The 21,066-nt window shown below is 42.9% G+C and overlaps 1 protein-coding gene and 1 pseudogene across 1 annotated transcript in view; one reads left to right on the plus strand and one right to left on the minus strand.

Annotated features, from left to right (window-relative positions):
- The window catches only part of LOC105539314, a 10,482-nt pseudogene extending 7,190 nt beyond the window's left edge, over positions 1-3,292 (minus strand).
- Positions 1-21,066, plus strand: part of DTD1 (D-tyrosyl-tRNA deacylase 1) — a 180,064-nt gene that overhangs the window by 53,283 nt on the left and 105,715 nt on the right. The window lies entirely within an intron of this gene.

The raw sequence follows: 21,066 nt of genomic DNA on the forward strand, positions 1-21,066 counted from the left end.
TAGCTGGGATTGCAGGCATGTGCCACCATGCCCGGCTAATTTTGTATTTTTAGTAGAGACAGGGATTCTCCATCTTGATCAGGTTGGTCTCAAACTCCAGACCTCAGGTGATCCGCCCACCTCAGCCTCCCAAAGTGTTGGGATTACAGGTGTGAGCCACTGTGCCCGACCTGGAGCACCAATTTCTTTAGCAAGTTGTTCTCTGGAATCAATCCCAAGGTATGAGTTTTTCATAAATGCCTTGTTGAGAGTGCATAGTTGAGAGGTGCTGTAGGTAGTATGACACCGTCTGGCTTCTCTACCAGGTTGATCTTGCTTTTGGCTCTGGCTTGACTCTGAAGTCTCAGGTCTGGTCTTTTCTGGAATCTGTGCCTAGCTCTTTGATTCTGAAACCAAATCTGGATTCTGGGCGGATCTTCTGTATTGATTTCTAAAGCAAGTTTGATAGCATAATCCGAGTAAAGTTTTTGATTGAAGGTATTGATGAGAATTTTCAATTGATCTTCTGTGAATTTGGCTGCACCTATGATTTGTTGCTACCATCTTGTGTGAAGAATTGTCTTTAGCCTTGCTGGAAGAGAGTCCCAAGAAGGTCTTCAAAGTGAAAGGATCCAGTTCAGAATCATGCCTTGTATTTGGTTGTCATGTGTCTTTAGGGTCCTTCATTCTAGATCATTTCCTCAGTCTTTCCTTGACTTTCATGACGTTGACTCTTTGGAAGAATACGGGCCCATTATTTTGAAGCGTGTCCCTTAATTTGTGTTTGTCTGATGTTTCCTTAAGGTTAGATTCAGGGTGTGTGTGTGTGTGTGTACACGCACTTGTATGTGCACAGGTGCTTGACCTAAATGGTCCTTTACTGCGTATTTTTTTCTGCAACATGCTTTCTTTCCCACCCCACAAGGGCATTTGTGTGGTTACATATGCAGCTAGATCATTCATTTTAACTGCAAGATGGGATTCTGTCCTATGAATATACTGTATTTTGTGTAGCTATTTTCCTTTTGATGGATTATGGAGTTGGTCGCAATTTTTTGCTATTACTAATGATGATACAGAAATCCTTTTTTTACATCTCCTTTTGTGGATCTAGATTTTCTAGATATTAGAAAATTGCTCCTTTATAATGTTTGCTATTGTTTTTAAAATTTGAAGTATTTCAAGCATACTAGAAGTACAGAGACTGGTATAACAAAACCTTACTTTAGCACATGTTAATATGGGCTCTAGAATATTTAAGTTGGTAGAATTATCATTTTATTCAATAAATGGCTAAACTGGGAGATTTACAGGGAATTGTTCTAAGTTAGTGTCTCACTGAGTGAGAATTATTGTTAACGATAAAATTGCCTCAAAACTATGTAGCTTTTTTCAAGAAGGAGATATTTTGGGAAAACCATCAGATTTAAAAAACAGAATATATATACCTCCCAGATGTGACCTGTGAATAAAATACCAGGTAGGCCCAGCCAACTTTTCTTTTATGCTTCTTTCATGTCTTTCTTAATAGAATTTAATAAAATGAATCAGGAGGAGGAATCATCAAAGGTTAAGAATAATAGACCTGAAAGAGTTGCTTGGAACGATGTGTAGATTCATTTCTCATCTTGGTTCCTTTACTTGGCATCAGGTGAGATGAGATGTCCATTCAGGAATTCATTCCAAGTCTATTTCAGTACCCAGGATAGATTTGAGATAAATCAGTTCCATACTGAGGTGTGACATTAGGCAAATCAAGGGAAGGAGAAGGAAAGGAATCAGGTCAGAGCTCAGCTTACTTCACTCAACTGTGGGATACGGGGCCTGGCACAGTGGCTTATGTCTATAATCCCAACACTTTGGGAGCCCAAGGCAGGAGTATTGCATGAGCCCAGGAGTTTGAGACCTGCCAGTGCAACACAGCAAGACCCCATCTCTACAAATAATAATAATAATAAATTAGCAGAACGTGGTGGTGCACGCATGTATTCCCAGCCAGTCAGAAGGCTGAGGTGAAGAATCGCTTGAACCCAGGAGGTTGAGGCCACAGTGAGCCATGATCGTGCATCTGGGCTCCAGCTTGGGCAACATAGTGAGAACTTGTCTCTAAATCAACCGATCAATCAATCAATCAACCAACTGTGGTACATGGAATTCTATAAAGATAGATAGATGAGAGATAGAATGAGAGAGAGATAAATTCAGGACTTGGAGAGGAGTGCAGCATCAGGAGTTTTATTGAAGCATCTCATTTTTCGCCTGTGGAAATAGAAACAAGGAGGAACTGGTCTCCTAATTTACATACCCACAGGGAGAAATCTGTGTGTAACTCTAGATTGCAGTGCCCAGACCAGAAGCAGAGGCATGTGGCCAGTTGTGTCTTCCTACCAATTCTGGAAAAATGAGATACACTTAGGTAGCAGCTCCTGCAAGCTTTGGAGATGTGGCCTCAATATCTAAAATGAAGTCTCTGTGTGCCTGTTGTTGGGTGTTTTTGTTTTTACCGCTTAATCGCATCCCTAGAATTCCCAGGTTTGCTTGTTAATAGTGGAATACTATACAAAGGAACCACAGAGGTTTCTTAACATTTACACTACAGTGGAATCCTATTCCTGGCTGAAATGGTGTTTTGCAGAAATGTGGCATTCGTTTTTATGTTTTGGTAGCTGGGTTATGGGTAAGGATAAAAGGTCTGTGGCCTCCAGCCTGAAAAATAACAGCAACAACAGGAAGCACAACCGGGAGTCAGTTTGGGGCTTTGATGGGTTCATTTTTCATAGTGTTTGAAGGACTATATATTTAAAGGCAGTAAGAATGAAATGTCAGTATTTTAGCTTATGACAGAGTGGACATGTTTCAGTCATCAGTTTAAGATTCTGAGCATAGTGTATAAATAGTAATTCCTAGGGTATTTTTTCCTTCATCCTTCATAGAGATGTAGAATGCTTGGCATTTGAAATGAGGCCATCCAAGGCCTTGGATTGCTGCTGCAGATAGTGGAGGCCTGTTGGTAGACATCTACCTCACATTTGTGTCCAAGGCCCTGGGAGAGACCAAAGCAGAAGCGAGGCCTTACTGGACAGGTACAAGGCGTTGGCAGGCATGGCACACCTTCACTATGTACCCCGTCTTCGTGGCTGTCAACGCCTGTGACGACTTGGTAGCTGGCTTTGTTCTGGCATTTGTTCTGTAGATGGCTGAAATGCCCATCATGGAAGAAGCATGTCGTCATGGGTTTGTAAGGAAAGGGGCTCTCCTTGTGCAGATACCTGCTGCTGTGCACACACCTTCCCATGGAGCTTGTGGGCCGCATCTCAGTGTGGAGGACAAGGGGGTCCCTGGGCTTCCTGTAGTCCTGAATCTACCATTCACCCTGTCTGTCTCTCTGTTAAAGGCTGGGGCAATACAAATGATGCTGAGTGTAGTTTTGTCCTTTCTTTATTTTTCCTCATGAAAACCCTTGAGGAATTAAAGGAAGGAAAAGAGGAGTAGCCTAAAGCAGGTCTGGGAGTTGGGTGCCTGGGAATTCTGTCAGGACTCCTACTAAGTGACCTTGGTCACATCACAGAGCCTCTTGGATTTGGTGTCTTCATGTGTCAGGTTAGAGGGTTGGGCCAGGTGATCCTATGAGACCTTTCTGGTGCTAGAAACCTGTGACTCTGTGGTGTTGACAGTTGGCCATTTGTAGGTCTACCTTCCTCATGTGCCTTCATTGACTGTCTCTGTTGACAGTGTTTTTCTTTAGTCCTTATTCTCCAGGAAAAGCCCATAACCTAACGTGGTTTTGAAATCTCCACTGGGGACCCTTAGGAACTGTGCAGGCATCAGTCTCTGTATGCTGATGGAAATCAGATGTCGAGAGAGGAGGGCATGCATGTTAATGAGCCATATGGACCCCATTGCATTTCAGGCTCATCAGCCCTGACCTTCTGAGACGAACCACTTACATTTGGCTTTAACTTGAGCTCAGCAGAACAAAGTAAAGCTCTGACAATGGGGGAATGGAATTCCAACTTTCTCTGCTCTTCTAATCAATCAAACGGAAAGTCTCAAAGGCCAAGTATTTCAGAAATAACAAATGCAAATAACTTAATTTGCATCGCGAATATATATTTTCCAAAATGTATTGGTGTTTTCATTGGCTTTGAGTGAGAGGCTCATTTCTATACTTGACCCTTAACTTTACATGTAGAAATGGGGGTGGTTGCCTCCATTTGGTTCCTTTTTATAAATATTTATTAACTACCTTTCATGTGCCAGATTTCTGTGTGGTGGGTACTAGAAAGAGCAATAAGCCATGGTTTTTTCTTCAAGAGCTAGTCCCTTAGTGAGACAAAAGTCACGCTGGGGCAGTTCCGAGAGGATGTTATTTGCCCGGTGCTGAGGGAGTGAGTGGAATACAGGGAGGCTTGGTGGGGGCTTGGTCATCAGAATAGGTGTCCCTGAGCACAGAACAGATGTCTTAGTTGCATCTCGAAGGGCGAGGAAGAGGCAGCTGGGTCTGAAAGCTTGGAGCAAGGGTGGTGCGTGCCTGGAAGATCAGAACATGAGCATGGAGGCTTGAACCTCCTGGGGAATGAAAGCAGGTGAGTTTGATGGGGCAAGAAGGCAGGGGGTGGGGAGAATGATGAGGATGGAGAGGCAGCCAGATGGTGGCAGTGCTGTGTCCTGGTAAGGAGCTTGTACCTTCGTCCTTTGGCGGTGGGCAGTGGACAGCCACTGAGGAGGGTTTGGCAGTGAGGGGAAGGTAAGAAGTACTCCTCAGCTGTGACCCTCTGGTAGCAGAATGGCAGATAGACTGGACTGGGCAAGGTAAAGGAGGCAGAAGGACCTGAAGGGTGAGAACTGCTGCACTGGGCCAGGGTAGAGAGGAACAGAGCAGGAACAGATGGGCAGGGGCCAGGGGAGAGTGGTGTCATCAATCTAGATGGGGCCCACATCAGGAGCAGGGCTTTCAAAATATCTCTTCTGTTCCCTGAATCACTGTTGGCCCTGCAGGACCAGTGTTCTCTTTGTTCACCTGATCCCTTCTCTTTGGTGCTGATAATCTCCCTCAAATACCCAGTGGCCCTTGGATTTTGGCTCATATTTATAGATAAAGGACCAGGTCACTGGTGTAGGAAGCTGGTGTAGTCTTCTCTGATATCATGGCAGGCATTGCTGGGAGGCCAACTGCAGGATCTGTGACTGTTGGTGGTGGTTTGCTTAGTACTTGGTAGCTTTGACCTAAGCCACTGGTTTTCAACCTTGAATGTGCATTAGAGTCACCTGAGTTGCTGTGAAAATTCCCAGTGCATAGGCTGTACCCCAAGCCAATGACACCAGATTCTCTGGGGGTGGGACCAGAGATGGTTGCATCTGCAGCTGAGTTTGGGAGCAATGATCTGGGATGTACAGCGAGGGACCAGGAGGACAAGAGAGTGCCCAGTGCCTTGCTTGGGGACCTTTTTCCTAGACCATCCACAGGCTGAATTAGAGCATTTTCAGGGCTCAGTGTAAAATGAAAAATGCCAGACTCCTTGTTCAAAAAGCAGTAGAAAAGTACTTTTAAAGGCACTGAAAGGCAAAGGATTTTCCTTTCTTTTATCTCTCTCACTTCCTCCTCCACTTGTCATGGTGCTTTTTATTTTCTATTATGTCATTATAACCAAGGACAAATAAAAAATTTAAATTATTAGTGTGAATTTTACCATTTATATTGTGCAGTGCCAGTTTTAAATGCAAATTTAAGACTGAGGCGGGCGGATCACGAGGTTGGGAGATCGAGACCATCCTGGCTAACACGGTGAAACCTCGTCTCTACTAAAAATACAAAAAATTAGCTGGGTGTGGTGGCGGGCGCCTGTAGTCCCTGCTACTTGGGAGGCTGAGGCAGGAGAATGACGTGAACCCGGGAGGTAGAGCTTGCAGTGAGCTGAGATTGCACGACTGAACTCCAGCTGGGCAAGACAGCAAGACTCCGTCTCAAAAAAAAAAAAAAAAATGCAAATTTAACTTGTATGTGCAATGACCAGAATTACACAATTGGTGTTTTATAGCTCCTACATCATATGAATTTGATTCTTGCCAGAACAGTGGGAACTAACATATTCCTTCTTTTTATCTCACACATGTCCTGCCACCACTGTCTTGTTCAGTTCACTGATGAGTCAGAAGGGACTGTCAGGTTGGGGAGCCGTGGGTCACCTTATTTGCTTTCTGAGTCAGCACGTCCAGGGTAAGTGGTGGCTAACACAGGACAAGACTTGAGCGAGAAAGACTCTGATGGGCTTTCTCAGCCATTCACTTTCTTAGAACACCATTGCTCTTTCTGTGTTCAAGGCAAGTTCTGGTTCAGATGGAAAGTGTAAGCTCTTGGGGCTGTCAGCCCCCTCTTAGTTGTAGAAGTAACACACTTACTGTACATGTAAGTTGAGTGTCCCTGAAACCCCATGCATTGTGGGCCCACCCAGTGCTGTGCTCAGGGAATCCCAAGTGCTGTGCTCAGTGGGCAGCAGGGAAAGGCATCAGACCCGCATACTGTGTATATCACCTCCGCCTATGCTCATGCGCCGCAGTCCTGTTGGACTTCACCTGCAAAACACACATTTGAAGGTAAAATTGGGCCAGGTGTAGTGACTCACACCTGTCATTCCAGCACTTTGAGAGGCGGAGGCAGGTGGATTGCTTGAGCCCAGGAGTTTGAAACTAGGCTGGGCAACATAGGGAGACATTATCTTTACAAAATTTAAACAAAACAACACACAAAAAAAACCTAGCCCACTGTGGTGGTGCACGCCTGTTAGTCCCTGCTACTCAGGAGGCTGAGTTGGGAGGATTGCTTGGGCCCAGGAGGTCAAGGCTGCAGTGAACCGAGATTGCACCACTGAACTCCAGCCTGGGTGACAGCAAGACCCTATCTCAAAACAAAAACAAAAGCAAAACAGGTAAAATTGTTAACGGTTTCCACATGGCTATAGCTGAGCATTAAACTAAGTGCAGAACCAGTTGAGTGCGGGGCCCTGTGTGCCTGCTCAGGTCATACGCCTGTGAAATCAGCCTTGTCACCCTGTCATGTTGCAGCCTATCACGGCCCCATCCTCCCTGCCCCCATCCTGGCCATCCTTCTCCATGACGAAGTCTGCCCTCCTGCTCTGTACTCTTGGCCTGCACACTGATCACCCTACTTCATGCTGCAGCTGCCCTGCACTGAACCCCCAGTGCCGCGCGCTGCTCCACTTCTGACTTCCTTTGTCAGACTTATCTTTTAAAATATTGTCACTGTATCTATTGGTTATTTACTTTTTACATTTATTGTCTCTTTCCCCTGACAAAATATAAGTTCCCCAAGGGCAGGAATCTTAGGCCAATTATGGGAAAGCAAGAGGCAGCTCAGAATTGACTGTGTGCTATTTGCTGTGTATGGTTGTGACATGTGATAAAGCAGGCATTACAAACTAAAGGCAGATGGAGGATTTCTCAGTAGGTAGTAATTGGGCAACTGGTTGCAATTATGGAAAATTAATCATTTTAGATCCTTTATACCATACTTTAGAATAAATTCCAGTGGAATTAAAAAGATAAACGTAATTTTAAAAAATCTCACAGAGGGTACTGGCCTTCCTAAATATAAAAATGTGTTACGACACTCTAGTAATGCAACAGATGGTGCTGGCAGAGCAGGAGAGAAACCTATTAGCAGACTGGATGGGAGACCTGAAAAAGAACCTGATTATTTATGGGAAGTTGAGAATATAATAAAGGATACCATTTCAGAGCAGTGGCAAGAGGTGGATTTTCAAAAAAGCTGTTACAACAGCTCGTTAGTTTTTGTTTGTTTGTTTTTTTAGATGGAGTCTCACTCTGTTATGCCAGTTGGAGTACAGTTGTGTGATCTTGGCTCACTGCAATCTCCGCCTCCCGGGTTCAAGTGATTCTCCTGCCTCAGCCTCCAAAGTAACTGGGATTATAGGTGTGTGCCACCACACCGAGCTAATTTTTGTATTTTTAGTAGAAACGGGGTTTCACTGTGTTGGCCAGGCTGGTCTCGAACTCCTGACCTTAGGCAATCTGCCCACCTCCGCCTCCCAAAGTGCTGGGATTGTAGGCCTGAGCCACTGCTCCCAGCTAACAGCTGGTAGTTTTAAAAATTGTTGGTACATAATCTGCCTAGCTATCTTTCTGTGGCTCCTTTGCCTCCAGTATATTCTGATAAAGAGAAGGTTTGTCTTAACCCTCTCATGACTGCCGCCTTTGAGAGTTGTCTCACTGCATCTTGCTCCTGGCCAGCGTTAGAACTTTCAGGTCCCAGCATAGACTGAGCCCTGTGCAGCTTGGGCCCCTCCCCAAAACAGCTCAGTGAAATTTTTTTGGAGAGCAGTCTGAGCATCAAGACTTTTCAGAGCTCCCCAGGTGATTCTAAAGTGTAGCTAAGGTCGAGAACCATGGTTTTAGTAGGTTCTGGCATCCTTTTGGGGCATAGTCCAAGATCTAGGCTAAGAACACTGCCCCAAAGGATAAGGGCATAGGGCTTGCCGGATTCTTGTAGTTGGGCAGGGATGGAGGTGGATCTGGGGTCTTTCAAACCAGCCCACTTATTTAAAGTGGACAGAATGCTTTCCAGGCTGTGTGTCCAGAGGATGAGAGGTAGGGCCTTTAGCCACTGGTTCCTGTCCCCATTGGCAGTTCAAGCAGGCCAGCAGGCTTGCATGGCTTCTGAGAAGGCCTTATGGCAAAAAGACCTGCAGTGCATGGTGAGGAGTACTGACTGTCAGCTGAGCTGACGCTGATGTGGAACTGTCTGCAGTGGCTGGGGCTGGCATCAAGGATGGGCCCAGGGGGCAGCATGCAGGCACTGAGAAGTGTCTGCATTTAAGTCTTTACATAAACTTATATACCCCATCCTTGAAATTAAGTGCACTTCTAGGCATTTAGGGGGTTCCCTATAAATATTAGCTGAAAATTATAGCTATAAAATATTTTCTAAAGCAATAAAAGAAAAATGCCATTTTGGTTTTTTTCAGTTTACCATCTATAGTCAGGTAGAGTAGCTCCTAGGATTAAAAGTCAGTCACAATATTGGACAACATTTTTACTTTCTGGTGCCTACTTGGCTCCTGTTCAGGAGCTGGTAGGCTGAGTCTAGCGGGGCCCATCCAGCTTTTGGACCAAGCCAGGTGCAGCCTGGAGGGCTTCAGGGGACCAAAGGACCCTTCCAGGGATACACGGGTAACACTCCTAGCTCCACTTTGGAGCAGTGTGTCTCTACCTGGGCTACCTCATCCTGTGTGGTCTTAGGGGGCTGGCACACATTAACGGACTCCACTAGCTTTGACATTTCCATCCCACTGGAGCACTTTGGTCTCATTTTTGATGAAGTACTCTCAACTCCAGCTTGTAGACCTGCTTTGGATATCAGGAGTAGTAGTAGCCGAATTTCCATCAGTATGAAGCAGTAGAAAGGGAGGCACAATAGGAAAAATGCTTCGTAGACTGCAAAACTCTATGCAGATATGGGGTGGGACTAAAAATAGTATGATGAATTGTGGATTTTTGCTGAATTTAGAACAGAATGATGGATGCTGTCATGTCTGTTTAGGGACTAAATGGCACTGGGGAATAGAGGAGAGTGGTGTTCAGGAGCAATTGTTGGCTGACTTGCTTAAGAAACAGAATTTTTGCCAGTGTGTCTGAGGCTTCCTGAAGCAAAAAGGGATCACTCAGCTGCGGTTTGGGGCTTTTAGCAAGTGGGTTGTGGCCACATGGCATTGACTTAATTAACTAATTAATTAAAGAACAGACCAGGCACAGTGACTTACGCCTGTAATTCCAGCACTTTGGGAAGCTGAGGTGGCCATATTGCTTGAGCCTGGGAGTTTGAGACCAGCCTGGGCAACATGGTGAAACCCTGTCTCTACAAAAGATTAGCTGGGTATTATGGTGTATGCCTATAATGTCAGCTGTTTGGGAGGCTGCAGTGGGAGGATCATCTGAGCCTTGGAGGTCGAGGCTGCAGTGAGCCAAGATCGTACCATAAACTCCAGCCTGGGTGATAGAGTGAGATTCTGTCTCAAAGGAAAAACAAACAAACAAATAGATTCATAAATTAACTGTCTTTGAACTTACGTATCAGTCTGAAGTATGCTAATACATGAAAGTAACATGTTTGATTTTTGAGTGTGAAATAAGAATACTCTAAAAATTAGCTTATGAAATTCGAATACTTTTTACTTATTAGTGGCTTGTAATTACTGTGAAAGGTATATGAGCTAAACAGACAAATAGCATACTTGTTTAACAATTAGACAGTGGTTAATTCATAAACTTCTAATCGGACATCTCTCTTTGGTTAGTAGCTCTGGCATTCTTTCCAAAAGTTTGTTTACTTTTTAAAAATGAAATGTTAGAAAGCTGTTGTTTTGGAAGTGTATAATTCCAAAAGTAAACCTTGCTTTTGAAAAATGAAATTGTTATATGTGAAGGAGGATTGTAATAACAGAGCATCATTGTTAATAAAAACACATTTGAGAACAAACAGTTTTGAAGTTTCAGATCCATGTACATGACCCTCACAGCCATCATGAGAGGGGAGGAGCATGGGGATGGCCTCAAATGACTTGTTCAAGGTCATGTGATGTGGCTAAGTGAGAGAGCTGGGCCCCAATAGAAAACAGTCTTTTAGGCTGCACAGCTTTAGATTTTTTCTGACTGAACTTCCTTAAATATTTCTTTCCAATTTATAATATGGTCTGTTTAAACAAATAAAGCTCCAGAATTTCTCAGACCAGTGGCTGGCTGATATGGTTTGGCTGTGTCCCCATCCAAATCTCATCTTGAATTTTATAATAGCTCCCATAGTCTCCCCATGTTGTGGGAGAGACCCAGTGGGAGGGTTTTCCTGTGCTGCTCTCATGATAGTGAGTAAGTCTCAGGAGATCTGATGGTTTTATAAAGGGCAGTTCCCTTGCACATGTTGTCTTGCCTGCCACCATGTAAGATGTACCTTTGCTCCTCCTTCAACTTCTGCCATGATTGTGAGGCCTCCCCAGCTATGTGGAACTGTGAGTCCATTAAACCTCTTTTTTAAAAATAAATTACCTGTTCTTGAGTATTTCTTCATAGCAGTATGAAAATGGACTAATGCAGTGGCACTGGGTCCTCCAAGAGTGAGCTGCTCTGGAAAGTATTCAAGTCCTTACCATTTGTTCTTCGAAGGCCAGCTCAGTTCAGTGTAGTCGCAGGGGTTTACAGGTCTATCTGTGGACTCTCTCCCCAAAGGTTGGCTGGTGTTAAGGAGAGTCTCTCAGTACCTGTGTGCAAAGCCATTGTTCAGTGCTTACCCATTCTGTTGTGTTTCTCCAGGCCAGAGCTCTGGGAGTCACACTGGCTCATCTCCAGAACCTGTATTTTTCACTGTCAGAAATATTTTCTGTCTCTGATGGGCTGGGAAAAAATAATCTATTCAACCTGAGAAAGCTCATTAAAAAAAAAAAAATTTGTTGAGTAAAGTTTCAGTTGGTAAGGGAGACTTTGGTTTTATACATATGCAAATAAAAGTCTCTTACATTGCTAAAAAAACCTTTTACTTTGAAAGCATTAATCAATATTAACAGTGCTTTTAAAGTGAGGTTTCATTATTTTAGAAAGTAATCATGATTCAGAAAATTAATAAATGCTTATGGATCATGCTTATGTATTTCATTTTAATCTGTAGTTGGGAATAAAATTATTTCAAAGAGTGTTTTTGGTTATTAGAATGTTTAGCTATGTTATAACACTTAAATTTAATTTCAGTAACAAGAACCCATAATTTTAGGATCTGTAATATAGCCTAGGAAATGAGGTCTGGTGGGAATGCTTCCAATTTAGTATCTTTGTTTTTCAGAGGAGGTCATGAACTCTCTTCAATTAATCTAGATACAGATAGCTTCGATTACCACTGAATTTATATGAATGATATAGTAGACTAATGAGTTAATCTGTTAGCAACCCATTCTGACCAGTGATGTACTAGGTCAGTTGCTTATCTGTATGAGTTAGTTTTCTTGCTTCTTTTAGTGAGAGCGATAATTTCTGTTTATTGCAAGGGTAAGTCTGTTTTAATTATGGCAATTTTTTTCTGAAATACTTATTTTTAAAACTTTGTATTATAGAAAACTCCAAACTCACATAAGTAGAGGGGATAGTATAATGGACCACCATGTACCTATTATCCTGTATCAGCAATTATCAGCCATCACAGAAAGTGCATGGGCGTCCCTGTGGCATGGCAGGGCTATAAGTATGGACAATTGAGAGCCCTGCTGGAGGGGAGCATTGTGGTTGCAGCACACATCATATCAGGGGCAATACCTGGGAGTCCCCAGAGAGTATTTCATTGAAGGCCATATTATTTTCCTAATTGATGGGCATTTTGTTTGTTTTCTTTTCTTTTTTCTTTTTTTTTTTTGAGAGGGAGTTTCACTTTTGTTGCCTAGGCTGGAGTGCAATGGTCTGATCTCGGCTCACTGCAATCTCTGTCTCCCAGGTTCAAGTGATTCTGCCTCAGCCTCCTGAGTACCTGGGATTACAGGCATGCGCCACCATGCCCAGCTAATTTTTTATATTTTTAGTAGAGACGGGGTTTCACCATGTTGGCCAGACTGGTCTTGAACTCCCGACCTCAGATGATGCACCTGTCTTGGCCTTCTAAAATGCTGGGATTATAGGCGTGAGCCACTGCACCCGGCCTCGTTTGTTTTGTTTTTTTTTCTAACACAGGCAGCATGGCAATATTTTTCTATGTAAATACTTGCTTGCTTCTGTTTTCTTTGTAGGAAAATGGAGGAAACATCTAGAAATAAAGGAGGCTTGAATATTTTCTTTCTTCTCTACAAATATTTTATTGTGACTTGATAATTTTTAGCACTTTGGCTTTTTTCTTAGAAATTCTAGGTTAATTATTCTCTACATGGAACCGTCTTTATAGGGATTATCTTAAGAAATGCTAGTTGTCACAGCAGACAGACTCAGAAATCTCTAGGGCTTAACACAATAAAAGTTAATCTCGCTAAAGTACTACACGGTTTGGCAGGAGTCTACTCCATCTGTTGACTCAGGAATCTAGTCTCCGTCCAGCTTGTGTCACCAGACCCCTGATGATAGGGGAACAGGGGTCTGGAGGCACCTCACTGACTCTTACACATCACCTCTGCTCATGTTCCCATTCAGTTCCTGGGAGGCTGGCTGGTAACACGCAGGAGCACATGGATGCTGGGGGAACACTATGTCTGCCTCTCTCCTCTGGTCGTCAGAGAAGGTGCCGTTGTAGATTTGACAGCTCTTGTCCCTGCAGCCCCCACATAGCTAATACCACACCCCCATACACTTGAAGTCTTTTGTTTACCAGGGAATAGGAGGTTTGAAATCAAGCTTAGACTCCACACGTGTCTCAGTACCTTCCTTAGTTGTGGCCGTGGCAGAACAGCCTCTCCAGGTGTATGCTGGAAAAGTGGCATCAGAGCCTTTCAGTAAATGGGCTTAGTGTTGTTTAAATTTTAATGGCAGTATTCTTTTTTTGTTGTTACTTTAAATAAATTCTAGTTTTTAAACTTTTTAATTTTGAAATAATTTGTCATACAAAAAAGTTGCAAAAATAGGATGCAGATCACCTTTATACCTTTATTCAACTTTCCCTAATGGTTGTTTTTTCATAACTCGAATATAATGATCTAAACCAGGAAATTAACATTGATACAACACTAATCCACAGATCTTTGAATTTTGTCAAAGGCAATACTATTATAAGTAAAGGAAAAGCCATTCTCAGATTACCAGTTTACACATCCCATCACCTATGTGTGGTCTTTCCTTGGTCACAGGGACCCCTTACTCTACAAATGAGCAGGGTGTGCTGAGAGTGCCTGCTTCGTGATTAACAGGTAAGCTAGCACTGGGCCTTTTGTAGGTTATACATTACTATTTATGCATTACTACTCTGTTGGCAACATGCTGAAAAAAAACAAGGGGCAAGGATAATAGCCCTTCTTATTTATCAGAAAATAGACCAAGAACCTCTAGTAGTTTTGGAGACTTTGGAGATAAGAATGGTCTAAAACTCAGACTATCACTTCTCTGCAATCTTTCCATTTCTCTTGGCCAGAGATAGCACCTCTAACCTTAGCTAATTGGGTTGCCTAAATGTGGGCTTGGCCAAGAAAAGGAGCAGAATGAGGGAGTCCGGATCGCTCAGCAGAAAATCATTCTCACCATTGCCTTAATTCAAGTCAGTAAGTACTTGTTGTCTACTGAGTGCTTGGAATCTTAGAAAGAAATACAGATATATCTATTAGTCATCTGTCACTGTGTAACAGATTACCTCAAGCTTAGTGGCTTAAAACGATAACATATAGTATCTCATGTAGTTTCTGTGAGCCAGGAATTCCGGAGAGGCTTTGCTCGGCAGTTGGCAGGAGGTTCAGTTCTTCCCCACATTGGCCTCCCCATAGGCCTGCTTGACGTGGCTTATGACATGATGCTGGCTTCCCCCAGAGTGAGCAGTTCAAGGTGGAGGCTACAGCGTCCTTCAGGGCTTCGCCTTGCAAATCACACATTTCCACAATATTCTATTGGTTACACAGGTCAGCCTTATTCAATATTAGAGGGGAGTACACAGGGCCTGAATATCAAGAGGCGAGGATACTTGGGCATGTCTTGGAGGCTGGCTACCACAGTGGGAGAGAGAGAAGTGTCAAGGCTCTGTGACACTAAATAGGTTTGCTTGTTAAGCATTATTTCCGTCTATAAAAAGTATTTATTAAACCCCTTTCCATGTAGATATCTGGGGGAAGAACATTCTAGGCAGAGAGCCTAATAGTCTGAGATGTGTATGTATGTGTGTGTGTGTGTGTGTGTGTGTTTTCCCCCATCCCTGTGTGGTGTTCTTGTTTTTAAAAGATTTAGCTATAGGTCTAAATACCAAGCTATAGCTAGTGTCTCTTCTATTTATACTTAATTTCTGATAATTAAATGTTTGTTATGCTTTATGTCTTTGCCATAGGTATTAATAGATGAAAATGCGGATGAACTTTGACATTCTTTTCTGAGATGAAGTCATTGTGCTAGCCAGTTTCATTTCTCAATGTCTGTTAATGGTTCGTAATTCGAGTGCAACCCCATGTAAACACACAGGTAACTTGGTTAGTAAGTTGTAGGAAGAGGAAGATCTCTGACTTTACTTTTTCCTATTCTACTGGTTAAACATGACTGACATATAAATATTTATCTGTTTCACAGTCAGTCTTTGTTAACACTCCCCATGTTGGCATCAAAGGAGAAAGTTTTGGTACAAGCAGCCTTACCCACTTATGTAGGGGTGGGACACTGATTAGCAGTTGATGTGACTGTGGTGCAGAGTGAGCCCTGCGCTTAGAGAAGCAGCCCCCTGATGCCCCAGGCTTGGGTGTGGCATCTGACAGCTTTGGACAGGCCACTTACCTCTCTGCAGAAAGGTGGCACGTTTGTGCACTCTGTAGAAATAATGGCATCGGGCACATTTTAGGAATTGAAAATGAGCTTTATTATTTGTAGTTCTAAGATATCTAAATGAATTTTTTTAAAAAAAGAAAAAGCATAAGCACAGAGATCTCAAATGTGCATGCCTGCTTTCTTAGGAAGAATTTATAATTTCAAAACTAATACTTTTTATATACTCCTCAATAACATTTTAGAAAAGTGAAACAGACATCTTTTCTTTCTGGGACGTAGTCTGATGGACTCAAGCCTGAGTCACGTGCTCACAAACTTGGTCAAAAGCAGCGCCCAGCACCTGGTTTGTGCCTTTGGCCCTGTTGCTCCCACCATGAGTACCCAGGCTGACCTGTGGAAGGGGACTCTCCCATTCTCCTGTCTTTGCAGACTCTTTCCTCCCTCCCTTCATGAACAGCTACAAGTACGTGTGCCCTTTCCATTATATTCAGGATGTTTAATTTCTCTTTTGTCATATCAAATTAAGCTTGAAATTGAGATTACTTAACTATATCTTTTTTTTTTTTTTTTTTTTTGAGACGGAGTCTCGCTCTGTCGCCCAGGCTGGAGTGCAGTGGCCGGATCTCAGCTCACTGCAAGCTCCGCCTCCCGGGTTTACGCCATTCTCCTTTCTCAGCCTCCCGAGTAGCTGGGACTACAGGCGCCCGCCACCTTGCCCGGCTAGTTTTTTGTATTTTTTAGTAGAGGCGGGGTTTCACCGTGTTAGCCAGGATGGTCTCGATCTCCTGACCTCGTGATCCGCCCGTCTCGGCCTCCCAAAGTGCTGGGATTACAGGCTTGAGCCACCGCGCCCGGCCAACTATATCTTTTAATGTCCTCAGTTTTGTTTAATTTTTAAAATGTCTTTTATAGAGTTTCTTATGATTATTCAAAAAAATATATTTTTTAAAGAATGAGTTTATATTCTTTGGAGGGACATGGATGAAGCTGGAAACCATCATCCTCAGCAAACTAACATAGGAACAGAAAACCAGACACCGCATGTTCTCACTCATAAGTAGGAGTTGAACAATGAGAACATGTGGACACGGAGAGGGGAACATCATACACTGGGGCCTGTCAGGGAGTGGGGGGAAAGCGGAAGGAGAGCATTAGGACAAATACATAATGCATACGGGGCTTAAAACCTAGATGACAGGTTGATAGGTATAGCAAATCACCATGGCACATGTATACCTATGTAACAAACCTGCATGTTCAGCACATGTATCCTAGAACTTTAAAAAAGAAAGAAAGAAAGAAAAAAATATATTTTTTTTACCAACCGAGCATGGTGGCTCACATCTGTGATCCTAGCACTTTGGGAGGCCGAGGTGGCGGATCACTTGAGGTCAGGAGAGGAGTTTGAGATCAGCCTGGACAACATGGTGAGACCCCATCTCTACTAAAAATATAAAAATTAGCTATGCATGGTGGTGGAAGCCTGTAATCACAGCTACTCGGAAGGGTAGAGGTTGTAGTGAGCTGAGATTGCGCCACTGCACTCCAGCCTGGGCGCCAGAGTGAGACTCCGTCTCAAAAAAAAAAGTGTTTTTTATTTTTATTTTTTGAGATAGGGTCTCGCTCTGGTGCCCAGGCTGGAGTGTAGTGGTGTGATCATGGCTCACTGCAGCCTCAACCTCCCAGACTCAAGCAATCCTCCTATCCTAGCCTCCTGAGTAGCTGGGCCTACAGGTGCACACAAGTATGCTTGGCAAGAGACAGGGTTTCACCATGTTGCCAAGGCTGGTCTGGAAGTGATCTGCCTGCCTTGGCCTCCCAAAGTCCTGGGATTACAGGCATAAGCCACCGTGGGTGGCCCAAAAAGAAATTTTTATTTAGCAAAGCAGAAACTGAAAGAAAAAGGAAGAAATAAAAAAAAAAAGACTTTTTATTACAAAAAAAATTATTTAGTATAAAGAGAGTTTAAAATAGACATCCTATGTGGTCATTTTAGCAACCTTGAGAAAATTGTGAAGTATAAAATATTAAATAAATCCAGGGGATACATTTTGACTAGATAAAAATTAACTCCATATACCATAAACAAATTCAGAAGAAAAAAGTTAGGCTAGGAGAAAATATTTGTAATATTTTAAATTGAATTTTGTATTGAGGTTACTATAGGGTCACATTCTATAGTAAGAAATAATACAGTGAGATGCTGTGTACCCCTCACCCAGTTTCTCCTAACGTGGAAGCATCTTGCAGAACCACAGATAATATCCCAACCAGGATATTGACAATGATTCAGTCTACCCACCTTTAGGTTGAGGTTCATTTTCTTTGCTTCTGTAGATGTCTTGTTGATCCAGCACTGTCTTGCGTCCATTTTTACACCTTTGTCAAAAACTAGTTAGGCTTATTTGTGTGGTCTGTTTCTGGGCTCTGTTTTGTTCCATTCATCTTTGTGCCTATCCCTCTGCCCTTATCACTCTATCTTGATCACTGTAGCTATATAGTAAGCCTTAATATTGGGTCCAGTATTTCCTCCCACTTTATTCTCCTTTGTTAGACATGTTTTTAGCAGTTCTAGGACCTGTGCCTTTCTGTATACATTTTAGAAAAAACTGTCTGTGTCTACAAAAAATGATGCTGGGAATTTGATAGGAATTGTATTAAACCTATACTCAATTTGCAGAGATTTAACTTTTTTACTGTGTTGAGTCTTCTAGTCTTTTTTTTTTTTTTTTTCAGATGGAGTCTTGCTCTATCGCCCAGGCTGGAGTGCAGTGGTGCAATCTCGGCTCACTGCAAGCTCCACCTCCCGGGTTCACGCCATTCTCCTGCCTCAGCCTCCTGAGTAGCTGGGACTGTAGGCGCCCACCACCATGCCCGGCTAATTTTTTGCATTTTTAGTAGAGACGGGGTTTCACTGTGTTAGTCAGGATGGTCTTGATCTCCTGACCTTGTGATCTGCCCACCTCGGCCTCCCAAAGTGTTGGGATTACAGGTGTAAGCCGCTGCGCTTAGCCAAGTCTTCCAGTCTTTAAACATGCTATGTCTCTCCATTTATGAAACTTTTTTTAAACAAAGTAATAATATTTGGAATCTATAAAGAGCACCTACAAATCAATAAGAAAAACGAGGCTGAAGAGCCATAGGAAGCTGAGAAAAGGCTGATAACAGGTAATGTCCTGAAGAAATATAAATGGACATTAAGATTTGAAAAGAGACCAGGCATAGTGGCTCATGCCTGTAATCCCAGCAATTTGGGAGACTGAGGCAGGAGGATTGCTTGAGGTCAAGAGTTGGAGACCAGCCTGGGCAGCATAGTGAGACCCTGTCTCTACAGCAAATTTAAAACTTAGCCAGGCATGGTGGTACACACCTGTAGTCCTAGCTACTTAGAAGGGTGAGGTGGGAGGATCGCTTGAGGCCAGGAGTTCAAGGCTGCAGTGAGCTATGATTGTACCACTGCACTCCAGCCTGGGTGACAGAGCAAGACCCCATTTCTTAAAAACAAAGTTGTGAAAAGATGTTCAATATTCCTGATGATCCAGGAAATGCAAGTTATAAGCTTCCATGTTTTGCCTTGTTAGATTGGTAAAAATTAAAAATCAATAATACCAGCAATTTTTCTTGGCCAGGCTGGTCTCGAACTCCTGACCTCAAGCGATCTGCCTGCCACAGCCTCCCAAAGTTCTGGGATTACAGGTGTGAGCCACCATGCCCAGCTGCGGGGTGGGGGAGAGTGTTTTTGGAAAGCAGTCAGCAAATGTTGAGCAAAATCAGAATCAGACCTAACCTGACTGAGCACTTCCATTTCTGCAAGCTGCTCCAGAAGCACATGCACATGTGCAGAAAGGTATTGGTAGAAGGATACTCAATACAGCACTATCCAAACAACCAAAATACTCATCAGTAGAGGAAAGGTTACCCAAAGGGTGTCTTGTCCATAATGTAGAGTACTGTGCGCTAGTTAAAAAGAATGTGGTTGACCTATATCCTATATGTACTGACATTTCCAAATAGATAATAGGAGAGAAGTCAAATATTCCCCCCTCCTGTTTTTTTTGGTTCCACTTTCCTTTTAAATAGATATAAAACAGCCATCTGGTCAGTTCTGGCCTTCTTGTCACATTGTTGAACTGACACAGCTGCTTCAGATAACTCAGTTGTGGCTCAGGAGGTGAAATTGCTGATAAATTAGCTTTCTTTTTATGACTCTTATCTCAAAATCATTTTTATTGCTTTTGTTGTGCAGTGGGAATGGGGAGGCTGGGGTCGTGATTTGGCAGGAACCATGGTTATGCCCAGTCTCTGGTTATGCCCAGTGGTCTTGTCCTCTCAGTTCCCTGCCTCTTTGGTATCCTACCCAGGTCAGAAGGACAGTGTTAACCTCTGTTGACAATGGCTTTTCCCTTTGGAAAGGTCTTAATAGGGCTGGCATCCTAGTTTCATGGGATGCCTTAATAGGGCTGGCAACCTTGTTTTCATGATCTAGTTTGGTAGAAAAGTTTCACAGAAAGTGTCCATATAGCTGGGTGTGGTGGCTCACACCTGTAATCCCAGCACTTTGGGAGGCTGAGATGGGAGGATCAGTGAGTCCAGGAGTTCTAGGCTAGCCTGGGCAACATGGTGAGACTCTGTATCTACAAAAACACAAAAAATACAAAGTTTCCATACAATAGGTAATTAAGTACTTTGGTCTATGTTCTCACCAAAATGAATGGCTCATTTAATTTAATAAATCAGATTACAGTCACATGCCACATAATGATGTTTGGTTAACCATGGACTACACATATCTATGCAGTGGTCCATCTATATATGTACATCATGCTGGTCCCATAAGATTATAATATTGTTTCTTTTCTATGTGTAGATACACAAATACCATTGTGTTACAGTTGCCTACAGTATTCAGTAGAGTAACATGCTGTATTAGTTTGTTCTCATGCCACTATGAAGAAATACCAGAGACTGGTTAATGTATAAAGGAAAGAGATTTAATTGACTCACAGTTATGCATAGCTATGGAGGCCTCATGAAACTTATAATTGTAGAAAAGGCACCTCTTCACAGGGCAGCAGGAGAGAGAATGAGTGCCAGCGGGGGAACTACTAGACATTTATAAAACCATCAGATATCATGAGAACTCACTATCATGAGAACAGCATGGGAGAAAGTGCCCCCATGATTCAGTTACCTCTCACTGGGTCCCTCCCATGACATGTAGGGATCATGGAGATTACAATTCGAGATGAGATTTGGGTGGGGACACAAAGCCAAACCATATCACGTGCTGTACAGGTCTGTAGCCTAGGAGCAATAGGCTCTACTACATAGCTTAGGTGTGTAGTGGGCTCTATCATCTAGGTTTGTGTAAGTCACTTGGTGATGTTCAGAAGACGATGAAATCACCTAACCATGCATTTCTCGGAATGTGTCCCACAGTTAAGTGATGGATGACTGTATTTATTTTTTTCAATAATCTTTCAGAACAGAATTGCTTCTGTGAACAGAGTTCATTTTGTGTATGTCCTTTTCTTTTTTTTTTTTTTTTATTTTACTTTAAGTTCTAGGGTACATGTGCATAACGTGCAGGTTTGTTACATATGTATACTTGTGCCATGTTGGTGTGCTGCACCCATCAACTCG

The sequence above is a fragment of the Mandrillus leucophaeus genome, unplaced genomic scaffold (assembly GCF_000951045.1).
Source record: "Mandrillus leucophaeus isolate KB7577 unplaced genomic scaffold, Mleu.le_1.0 Scaffold202, whole genome shotgun sequence".
Taxonomy (NCBI): domain Eukaryota; kingdom Metazoa; phylum Chordata; class Mammalia; order Primates; family Cercopithecidae; genus Mandrillus; species Mandrillus leucophaeus.